The sequence below is a fragment of the Coregonus clupeaformis genome, unplaced genomic scaffold (assembly GCF_020615455.1).
Source record: "Coregonus clupeaformis isolate EN_2021a unplaced genomic scaffold, ASM2061545v1 scaf0155, whole genome shotgun sequence".
Classification (NCBI taxonomy): domain Eukaryota; kingdom Metazoa; phylum Chordata; class Actinopteri; order Salmoniformes; family Salmonidae; genus Coregonus; species Coregonus clupeaformis.
Window position 1 is genome coordinate 72,424 of NW_025533610.1, and position 11,461 is coordinate 83,884.

Genomic DNA, 11,461 nt, shown 5'->3' on the forward strand with positions numbered 1-11,461 from the left:
TACTGCCAGCTTATACATACTATATATATTTTATGGACACAGTCAATAATTATATTTTGTTTGTTTTTACTCCTGAACTTCCTCTACCCTCTCCGATCATTTTCATGATGTCCATTCGGTTTGCTTCTATATGCCATATCTTTCTAACTGTGCTCTTTCACAAAAGCTCTCAACATATAACCTATATACTTATTATGGACACAGTATGCTTTACATTAGTTATCTTGTTGTTATTAGTTGTTGTTAGTTGTTATTAGTCCCATCCTTCAGCTCCATTCAACACCTCCCATCTATCTCTTAACACCATCCATATTGGATTTCTATTTGCCATATATTTTCAACTGTACTGTGATGTTTCACACAAGTTCTGAACCCTTCTATTCTCATTGTTTCTACAGATTGTAAATTGAAAATAAACATCAATTGACTATGACTTTTCAGATCACCCAGTAGTGCTATCTGCAGGGTTAGCTCCAGGTAAATATTGCAATCCTTCAGCCATTCCTGGACCTGTGACAAAAAACAAGCTACAAATGGACAATACCAAAACAAATGATCTAATGATTCTATCTCTTCACAGCAAAATCTGCAGAGCTGGGAAGATTGTATCCACCATATAAATAACATTCTATTGGAAGCAAGAATTTTGTATAATATTTTAAATTGAAAAAATCTAAGTTTTGAATCCGGCGTCGTTTTGCGTATCAGTTCATAAACACTATGCCATGGAATCGGTACGTCAAAAATCTCTTCCCAACTATTTTGCAATCTATATGGGACGGCTGTCAATCCTTTGGTCCTTAAATGAAACTGGTATACTTTTTTATTTATCACAATTTTCTTTAACCAATGATGTTCTTTAATGCAGGGCCGACAGATAAGTTCCTTACTTTTTCCCACTTCCACTTTCCTCTTCCATTTTTGCGGTAATGCTGCAATTATTTGGTTGTAATTTTGGGTAGAGCAGACATTTCCATTTGTTTTTGTTAGCTGCATGTGCAACATAACTCCACCAGTCCTACCTATGACATCATTTACGAAGATTATACCTTTTTTAAACATGTTTTCCAAAAAAAGTTTTTTAAATCAATTAGCATATTTGAGTTTAACCACATTTACATTTTACTCATTTAGCAGATGCTCTTATCTAGAGCGACTTACAGTTAGTGAGTGCATACATTATTTTTTATTTTTTTCATACTGGCCCCCCGTGGGAATCGAACTCACAACCCTGGCGTTGCAAACACCATGATCTACCAACTGAGCTACATCCCTGCCAGCCATTCCCTCCCCTACCCTGGGCCAATTGTGCGCCGCCCCATGGGTCTCCCGGTCACGGCCAGCTATGACAGAGCCTGGATTTGAACCAGGATCTCTAGTGGCACAGCTAGAACTGCGATGCAGTGCCTTAGACCACTGCGCCACTCGGGAGATATATTTCTTGCATTATTTGTTCTGTCGTTTCTGGAGGATTAAATTGAAATTGCAACCAACTTTCTATGGCTTGTTTTAGAAATAGTGATATTTGGGAGATTATTTCCTTTTCAAATAACTGAAAGTGTGAGGTTGTAATCTGAATAAAGGGAAAAAGGCCATTCTCGAACATGGGGTGAGACAATTTTACTAATTTGCTAGAGAACCAGTTTGGATTTAAGTATAATTTTTCTATGATTGAAGCTTTTAGTGATAGGTCTAATGCTTTAATATTTAATCATTTCTGTCCTCCGAAATCATATTCATTATATAAATAGGCCTGTTTAATTTTGTCTGGCTTGCCGTTCCAAATAAAATTGAATCTTTTTTTCTCATATAATTTAAAAAACTGTTCGCTAGGCGTAGGCAAGACCATAAGCAAATAGGTAAACTGGGATAATACTAAAGAGTTAATCAGGGTGAATTTTCCACAAATAGACAGATATTTACCTTTCCATGGTAGCAAGATCTTATCTATTTTTGCTAACTTTCTATTAAAATGTATTGGAGTGAGATCATTCATTTCATTTGGGATATGTATTCTGAGTATATCCACATCACCATCAGACCATTTTATTGTTAAACTACATGGTTATGTAAAATTTGTATTTTTTAGTGATCCAATACGTAATATAGTACATTTATCATAATTTGGTTGTAATCCAGAGGGGTTAGAAACTGTATCTAGATCCTATATGAGGCTGTGGAGGGATGCAAATTGTGGATTTCAAAGAAAATATGAATCATTAGCGTACAATGACACCTTTGTTTTTAAGCCCTGGATTTCTAATCCCTTGATATTATTGTTGGATCTGATTTGAATAGCTAACATTTCGATGGCCATAATAAATAGATATGCCCATAGTGGACAACCTTGTTTTACTCCTCTTGACAGTTTAAAACTTTCGGATAAATAGCCATTATTTACACCTAGGGTTACTATACATGATTTTAACCCATTTTATAAGACATTCTCCAAAATTGAAATGCTCCAAGCATTTATATATAAACTCCAGTCGTACTTTATCAAATGCCGTTTCAAAGTCTGCTATGAATAGCAGGCCTGGTTTCCCAGATTTGTCATAGTGTTCTATTGTTTCCAGTACTTGTCTTATATTATCTCCAATGTATCGTCCATGTAAATAACCTGTCTAATTAGAATGAATAATGTCCGACAATACCTTTTTAATTCTATGCGCTATACATTTTGCTAGAATTTTTGCATCACAACACTGAAGTGCAAGGGGGCTCCAATTTTTTTTATGGACTGGATCTTTATATTTCCCACTTGTATTCTGTTTCAGTAATAATGAAATCAGACCTTCTTCTTGAGTGTCTGATAATCTACCATTTACATAGGAGTGGTTAAAACATGCAAATAACGGTCCTCTGAGTATATAAAAAAAGGTTTCGTATCCCGGACTTAAAGTCTTTAATTGCATTCAGAAGTTCCTCCTCTGTAATTTCACCTTCACATGAGTCTTTCCGTATGGCTGTTAATTTTACATTATCAATAGAAAAAAATCCCTACAATTAGCTTCAGTTAGAGGACATGGAGGTGACTGAAACGAAAACATATGCTTAAAGTACTTTGCTTCCTCCTTCAAAATATCATTTGGTGAATCATGGGTGACATTTGTAACCAGTTTCAGTAAATTATTTTTGGTAGCATTTCTATGTTGAAGATTAAAAAAAGAATTTATTTGTATAGTCTGTAGATGCTCTACAGATGGTCATACTAACAGCAAACTATCTGTTGATAAGCAGCTGCTTGCTAAGGTTACGGTTAGGGTTAGGTTTAGAATAAGGGTTAGGGTAAGGGTTAAGGTTAGGGTTAGTGTTAGTAGATAGTTAGTTGAAAAGTTACTGACAGTCTGTAGAGCATCTACAAATGGACTATCCAAATCAAGTGTCATAGAAAACATTTATTTGTTGTAAAGTAAATAAGAAATTAGGGCGGCGCACAATTGGCCCAGCGTCGTCCGGGTTTGGCCGGTGTAGGCCGTCATTGTAAATAAGAATTTGTTCTTAACTGACTTGCCTAGTTAAATATTTTTTTTTTAACAAAATAACATGTAAAGTCTCTCATCTTGATGTTGTGTTGCTATGACAACCAACCCACGTGGGAGGACGTTTTGCGGCTTCAATTTATGATGTTTACAAGTAAACATAATTAATACACTATCTCTGCCTCCGATTACATAATTACATCAGAATTGTTCTTCCCTGTGCATGGTAAGGATTTGTTTTAATTAACAGTCTCTGAAATTATGATTTCCTGTTTTGTTGGGTGTGTTTATTTTGGTGGACAAGGGACTATATAGTCAACTATATGTTTTATGTCTAATGCATTGTCACTGCACTGACATTGTCTAGTAGTTCATCAAAGAAAATGGCCTTCCTCTCTGCACCCAAAACCAAATCTCACATCTTTCACGAGAGACTATGGCATTTGCTTCCAATATGGTATTTTTGAAATTTTGTTAATCCAAAATTAAAGGGACATGGAGGAGTTGCAGTTCCAAATCTATATGTAAATGGTGAAACACAGAGCATGGAAAACAGCCACATAGATTCCATGTCGTCAGGCTGTACGTTTCAATTAGAAAAGTTGAAGCTAGAAAATATGAAAACAACCCCCCCAGAAAAACAACACATTTGAGATAACCAATCAACGCAGCCGCTCAATTACTGAGCAAATATTGCATTAACAAATGGCCTCCTTTCCAGACCAGTGAGTCACAGCTCTTCCTCACTGTGTGGTCACGTGGGCCGTGTCTGCCAGGCTAGTGGAATGTCACACCACGCTACACATGATGTCACTCCTCCCCATCAGCCCCTAACCCTAACCACCCACACACACGTGGATGCACCCCCCTCCCCAAACACACACACACACAGCGTGGCTACTGGCTAGTAGTGATGACATTTTACGCCATACCCACACGCACACTGGCGATACAGTGAAGCCAGTAAAATATATAGGGCTACAGTGAAATTAACCTCAGCTATGAGGATGTGGGTCAGACTAGGCCTCATTATAGCCAATGGAACAAGAGTTGTTTCTGTTAATTCAACTGTGTTTCCAGAAAAACATAATGGATGACTAGTGTTAACTAGTGTCTCACTATCACCTCATGAAATGTGGCACTTAGCAAGGTGGTGTGAGGTCAATGCCACAACAAAGACCAACTGTAGCTGATGTAGAGAAGAACCGTGGTATCTTAATAGGCATGCATATTGCATATTTGAGTTGCAAATTACTGGTACCAATGGAACAGTGACAGTCCTACTGTGACACAGAGCATATGAGTGTAAAGCAGTCCTGTGGCTCCAAGGTCCTAGACAGTGAAGGACTATCCCAGAGACATGCTACTCTGAAGTGTCAACCTGGACTGAGTGCAAATGAGTCCTTCATAGAGAGACAGTGCATCTGGGGGCAGTAGATAGCCCAGATGTTAGAAACGCAGACCAGTAGCTGGAAGGTTGCTGGTTTCAGTTCCTCTGTACCATCTCCGGCCATTATGCCCTTGAGCAAGGAATTTAACCCCTACATAGCTCCAGGGGCACTGCGGATGCTCTGTGCTCCATTCAACGTGTGTTGTCTGGTGGGCTGTTGGGAGCAGAGCAGAAGAATTCCCATCTCTGATGGACTAATAAAGTACAATTATATTATTCTGTTCTATTCCATTCAGCCCAGTATGTCTAGGTTTCCTTGAGAAATATGTGATTTACTGACACCCTCTTACTGTACCTTTGACACATATAAATGAGCATGGACAATGTACTGTACAGATGTCGGATCTTAATTTGACCCCTTTCGTCGCAGGAGGAAAATAATCCTGCAGCAGGAGGATTTTAATATCTGAATAAATATTTAAAATCACCGCCAGGGGGCAGCTGGAAGCGGTGTTTGTATACAATGCAGTACCGTACCTACATCGTAGGCTACCTTATGTAGGCTACGTGCAGGCTACAGCACGTTTCTTGTGAATTATTATGTATATTGTAATAAATTGACAAAATTGTAGGGGGGAGATGTATATTTCATTAGGGAATTTTTTCTTTTTTTAGATCAATTGTTTTATTATATGTTGAAGGCAAGCAATAGGCAGAATAAATGTTTTGGGTTGCCTCAGTGCATGTGTGGTCTTGCGGTTACAGCCACTGACCCCAGCACACATACGCCGGAGTCGGCATGGGTTCGAATCCGGCTCACTGCCCTTTGACTCATGGATGAACGTCTATTTTTTACACATTAACTTCGTGTGGTTACAGGGTTAAAACAGAAACAACTCAAAGGTTAACAGTTTAGGCATAAATCCAAGTGCTTAAGGTTTGGGCTATGGTTTTGGGAAGGCTTAAAACAAAATAATTAAAAACGGCGTGCCTATGTATCATCACAAGCCTATTCATAGTATTTTTTTGTGCTTGCTAGAGCATTGTGAACTGCCGTAGCGCAGTGGTCTAAGCAGCGCACTCCGAGCCTCATGAGCGCTGGGCGATCTAGTGACCAGACTGAGCCAACATTAGGCCCACAAATTATTTGCATTTATTTAAATGTTTTTAGGAAGTGAAACGATTAGTCTGAAAATGTACACATCTACGAAAAGTGTCTCAGCTCAAAGAAATCCTCTTTAGATGCATAAACATCTTGAAAGCTTGAAATGAAATATTAAAGCCACACAATACAGGCCTTTAATCGACATCAAAGACCATAACTACAGTGCCTTCGGAACGTATTCAGACCCCTTTACTTTTTCCAAATGTTGTTAGGTTACAGCCTAAAATTGATTAAATTGTTTTTTTTCCTCATCAATCTACACACAATACGCCATAATGACTTTTTATTTTTATTTTTTTGCTAATTCAGACCCTTTACTCAGTACTTTGTTGAAGCACCTTTGGCAGCGATTACAGCCTCAAGTCTTCTTGGGTATAACGCTACAAGCTTGGCAGACCTGTATTTAGGGAGTTTCTCCCATTCTTCTTTGCAGATCCTCTCAAGCTCTGTCAGGTTGGATGGGGAGCGTTGCTGCACAGCTATTTTCGGGTCTCTCCAGAGATGTTCAATTGGATTCAAGTCCGGGCTCTGGCTGGGCCACTCAAGGACATTCAGAGACTTGTCCCGAAGCCACTCCTGCGTTGTCTTGGCTGTGTGCTTAGGGTGGTTGTTCTGCTGGAAGGTGAAACATCGCCCCAGTCTGAGGTCCTGAGCGCTCTGGAGCAGGTTTTCATCAAGGATCTCTCTGTACTTTGCTCCATTCATCTTTGCCTCGATCCTGACTAGTCTCCCAGTCCCTGCCTCTGAAAAACATCCCCACAGCATGATGCTGCCACCACCATTCTTCACCGTAGGGATGGTGCCAGGTTTCCTCCAGACGTGATGCTTGGCATTCAGGCCAAAGAGTTCAAGCTTGGTTTCATCAGACTAGAGAATCTTGTTTCTCATGGTCTGAGAATCTTTAGGTGCCTTTTGGCAAACTCCAAGCGGGCTGTCATGTGCCATTTACTGAGGATTGGCTTCCATCTGGCCACGCTACCATAAAGGCCTAATTGGTGGAGTGCTGCAGAGATGGTTGTCCTTCTGGAAGGTTCTCCCATCTCCACCGAGGAACTCTAGAGTTCTGTCAGAGTGACCATCGGGTTCTTGGTCACCTCCCTGACCAAGGCCCTTCTCCCCCGATTGCTCAGTTTGGCCGGGCGGCCATATCTAGGAAGAGTCTAGGTGGTTCTAAACTTCTTCCATTTAAGAATGATGGAGGCCACTGTGTTCTTGGGGACCTTCAATGCTGCAGAAACGTTTTGGTACCCTTCCCCAGATCTGTGCATCGACACAATCCTGTCTCGGAGCTCTACGGACAATTCTTTCGACCTCATGGCTTGGTTTTTGCTCTGACCTTTTATAGACAGGTGTGTGCCTTTCCAAATCATGTCCAATCAATTGAATTTACCACAGGTGGACTCCAATGAAGTTGTAGAAACATCTCAAGGATGATCAATGGAAACAGCATGCACTTGAGCTCAATTTCGAGCCTCATAGCAAAGGGTCTGAATACTTATGTAAATAAGGTATTTCTGTTTTTAATACATTTGCAAAACATTCTAAAAACCTGTTTTTGCTTTGTCATTATGGGGTATTGTGTGTAGATTGCTGAGGAAATTGTTTTATTTAATCAATTCTAGAATAAGGCTGTAACGTAACTAAACGTGGAAAAAGTCAAGGGGTCTAAATACTTTCCGACATTCTTGCAACATGCAACAATTTCAACGATTTTACTGAGTTACAGCTCATATAAGGAAATCAGTCAATTGAAATAAATTCATTAGGCCCTAATCTATAGATTTCACATGTCTGGGCAGGGGTGCAGCCATGGGTGGGCCTGGGAGGGCATAGGCCCACCCACTGGGGAGCCAGGCCCACCCACTGGGGAGCCAGGCCCAGCCAATCAGAATGAGTTTTTCCCCACAAAAGGGCTTTATTGCAGACATAAATACTCCTCAGTTTCATCAGCTGTCCGGGTGGGTCTGGCTCCCAAGTGGGTGGGCCTAAGCCCTCCCAGACAATCCCGCAGGTGAAGAAACTGGATGTGGAGGTCCTGGACTGGCATGGTTACACGTGGTTGGATGTACTGCCAAATTCTCTAAAACGACGTTGGAGGCGGCTTATGGTAGAGAAATGAACATAAAATTATTTGGAAACAGCTCTGTTGGACATTCCTGCAGTCAGCATGCCAATTGCACGCTCCCTCAAAATTGTAGACATCTTTGGCATTGTGTTGTGTGACAAAACTGCACATTTTAGAGTGGACTTTTTTTGTCCCCAGCACAAGGTGCATCTGTGTAATGATCATGCTGTTTAATCAGCCTCTTGATATGCCACACCTGTCAGGTGGATGGATTATCTTGGCAAAGGAGAAATGCTCACTAACAGGGATGTAAACTAATTTGTGCACAACATTTTGAGAGAAATAAGCTTTTTGTGCATATGGAAGATTTCTGGGATCTTTTATTTCAGCTCATGAAACATGGGACCAACATTTTACATTTTGCGTTTATATTTTTGTTCAGTATATTTACATTGGTCAGTCCAAAATTAATAAATGTATTTCCTGTTACCAAGTCATTTACGGTTTCTATGCCTTTAGTTTTTCATGTGGACCAATTTATTGGTGAATTCTGAAAAGCTATCCAAGGATTGTAGTGGGTTTAGTTCTAGTATCTACAGTATGTTGACTATGATGTTAGCTAATATGGTGACAACGATGTAGACTGACTTGGGCAGGAGCTCATCAGGGCTGAGTACTGGCACCTCAAGCTTTCTATTGCTTGATCTCCTGTTCCTCTTATAGAATATTAGCTCAAAATTATTGTGGAACTCCTGCACCTAAATATAATCAGTACCAGCACCCAAAATGAGTACTGGCACCCATTTCAGTCCAAATCAAGCACTGGCGGTTATGGTATGAAGGTCTAGCTTGGAAAGTTTTTTTTGCCTGTTCACAGACAGCTGTTGTGCTGTGCACCGAAGTCCACTAGCGAAGGGAAAAGGTGAGTGGAGGAGAGTGTGTAGATGCGAGAAGGAATTATACAACGAGCAAAGTGTTGATGCTGTTTGTATGTGGCTGCTATGAAAGTGAACTGTGTTTGCGGGTGATCAGGGGTGTATTAATTCAGCCGATACTGTAGAAAAACGTTTCTTAAACGGAAGCAAACGGAACGAAGCGGTCATAAACCTTCCTGAATTTGTCCAATAGAAACTCTTGTTTGCAACTGTTTGGAATAATGATTATGCCCTAGATCAGCTAGATGCTGGCAAGAGTGTGCAAGGCGGTATTGAATGTGTCACTGTTTGTCACCTTGATTACTCCAATTTGTCTCTCGACCTGTGCACCTACGTTATAAACTTTTATTCATAGGCTAGGTTGTAGCAACCTCATGATGGGTATAGGGAAAATTTGAGTATTATGTCGTAGCCTAAACCTATTGATGTTACATTGAGCTGGGTGAATGGAATATGAATGACAGTCATCCAATATGCTTGAATATAAATAAATCCATGCTCATTTAAAAAAAATCATCCTCCCTAATATTAAAACAGCACCAACCGCCACTGATGGGTTCCTACCAAACTATTGACCAATTACTGTCCCTTACATGAAGGCAATGATGCTATGTAAAAGTATAATTGCATTACACCTTTAGGCCTAAAATTCAAATTCTTGTGTGCATTTCAAAGCGAGTAAATATCTATGGAACTACTACTTCACTATTGAAAAAAAGTCAACAATGTGGCATAATGAAAGTATTGAGCACCTGCTGCAAATGGAGCCCATCATTGCCCCTAGTGGATAAGTGAATCGACCATGGAACCTACAGTATTGATAAGCTCTGTAGTCTAGGTTACTCGACATTGCATTAAATAGTGATACACAAACTGAATATTAAAGTACAGTAGTGTGTAGTTGTGAGTGACAAAAAAGCCTTACCGTAGCCTATGTTGGTTCAACTTACTGCTTTACAGGCCATGAATGCGGGTGTCCATACGAATTCGCTGCAATGGCTATGGCTGCAACCTAAACTTGCTCCCTGTCCGCGACCGTGCTTGCATGTGTAATGTTTAAATAGCCACTCCTTTTCAGGAGGCAGGGTTTGAGAGACGAGCCGAATTGCAGAATCTGCAGTCCTCTGCTATGTTCCCTCGGCGCATTTGTGAATGTGAACGTATCCTTTGCAGTCTCACTCACCATCCCCTCTGGCATCTGTGGTTGGATCTAAACGTCAGCGATAAATTGATAAATTATTAACCGATCGAGAATATTTGAAATATCTACCCCTTTCATCATTTAGCGATGCAGGAGCGGCAGAATATCACACGTCATTGCGTGGGGGCTCGACCCATTGCCCGACAACACGCTCGAGAGCAATTGATGGTGCTTTCATGGGCTGGGTCTGCTTGGGGAACCTGATGCGGTGAATTTAACCCGGAGCACTTGCTTCCTTGTTCGATTAGTTATCCTGGTCCTTAGGAGAGCCAAGTCGAGGATAGAGAGATGCTCTTGATTAATGTTTCTGAAATCAGAAGAGTAACTTGAAATACTTATTAGTCAAATAAAGTGATAGCCCATTTGTCTATTTGACAGGACACATTATGCCTTCGTCATCATTATGATCATCATTATCATCTTCCTCGTCATCCGTAGCATGGCTGTTACTGCATGGCTGTTATTATATGTTATAAATTATTACATGCATATGACTATCCCATATAATACTTAGTTTTAATTTTTCTAATTCCAAAAACAATTATGTGGGGTAAGCTATGATTTAGAAAATTCAGGTGGAAACAATTCACAATGGAATTATTGATTTCTCTCTATTTCTGAGCTCATGTCATCTGCCATGGAAACAGAGGAAAGTGAGAGTAGTGCACAGAAGAGAGCATAGCTGCAAGAGCTGAGCCCATAAGCATCAACCACTGGGTCCCCCAAGCACATGTATCATAATACCACCCTGCACAGCTGTGTAATGGAGAAGAAATCTAGTGAACATGCCATCCTTTTAATGAAGATGCTTGCCACATCCACATTTTTACTGTACATAAAGTACAGTCTTTAGCTTGGAAAACCGTAAGCCTGCAGTAGCATTTAGTTTCATCCATGTCTGTACTCTCATAGAGAAATTGAGACAGGGGAGGAGAAGTCTCATACTGCACTGCAGTGATAAATAGGTAGGCTCTATGGGTAATAGGACTGCTTGACAAAGCCAGATGTCTTCGGCAACTGAGTCATCAAGAGATGATGTACAATGTATTGCTGACTAAATGATCTCGCTATCAAGGTGTTGGAGAGCTCTGAATTATTCCTCAAGAAAGCACTCCTTTAAACACACAGCCCAACCAGATTATACATCACTATCACACACTGGCATAAACTTCACAAATCATTCTCTCTAACGAACAGCACAACATGTGCTAGGCTACACCTAG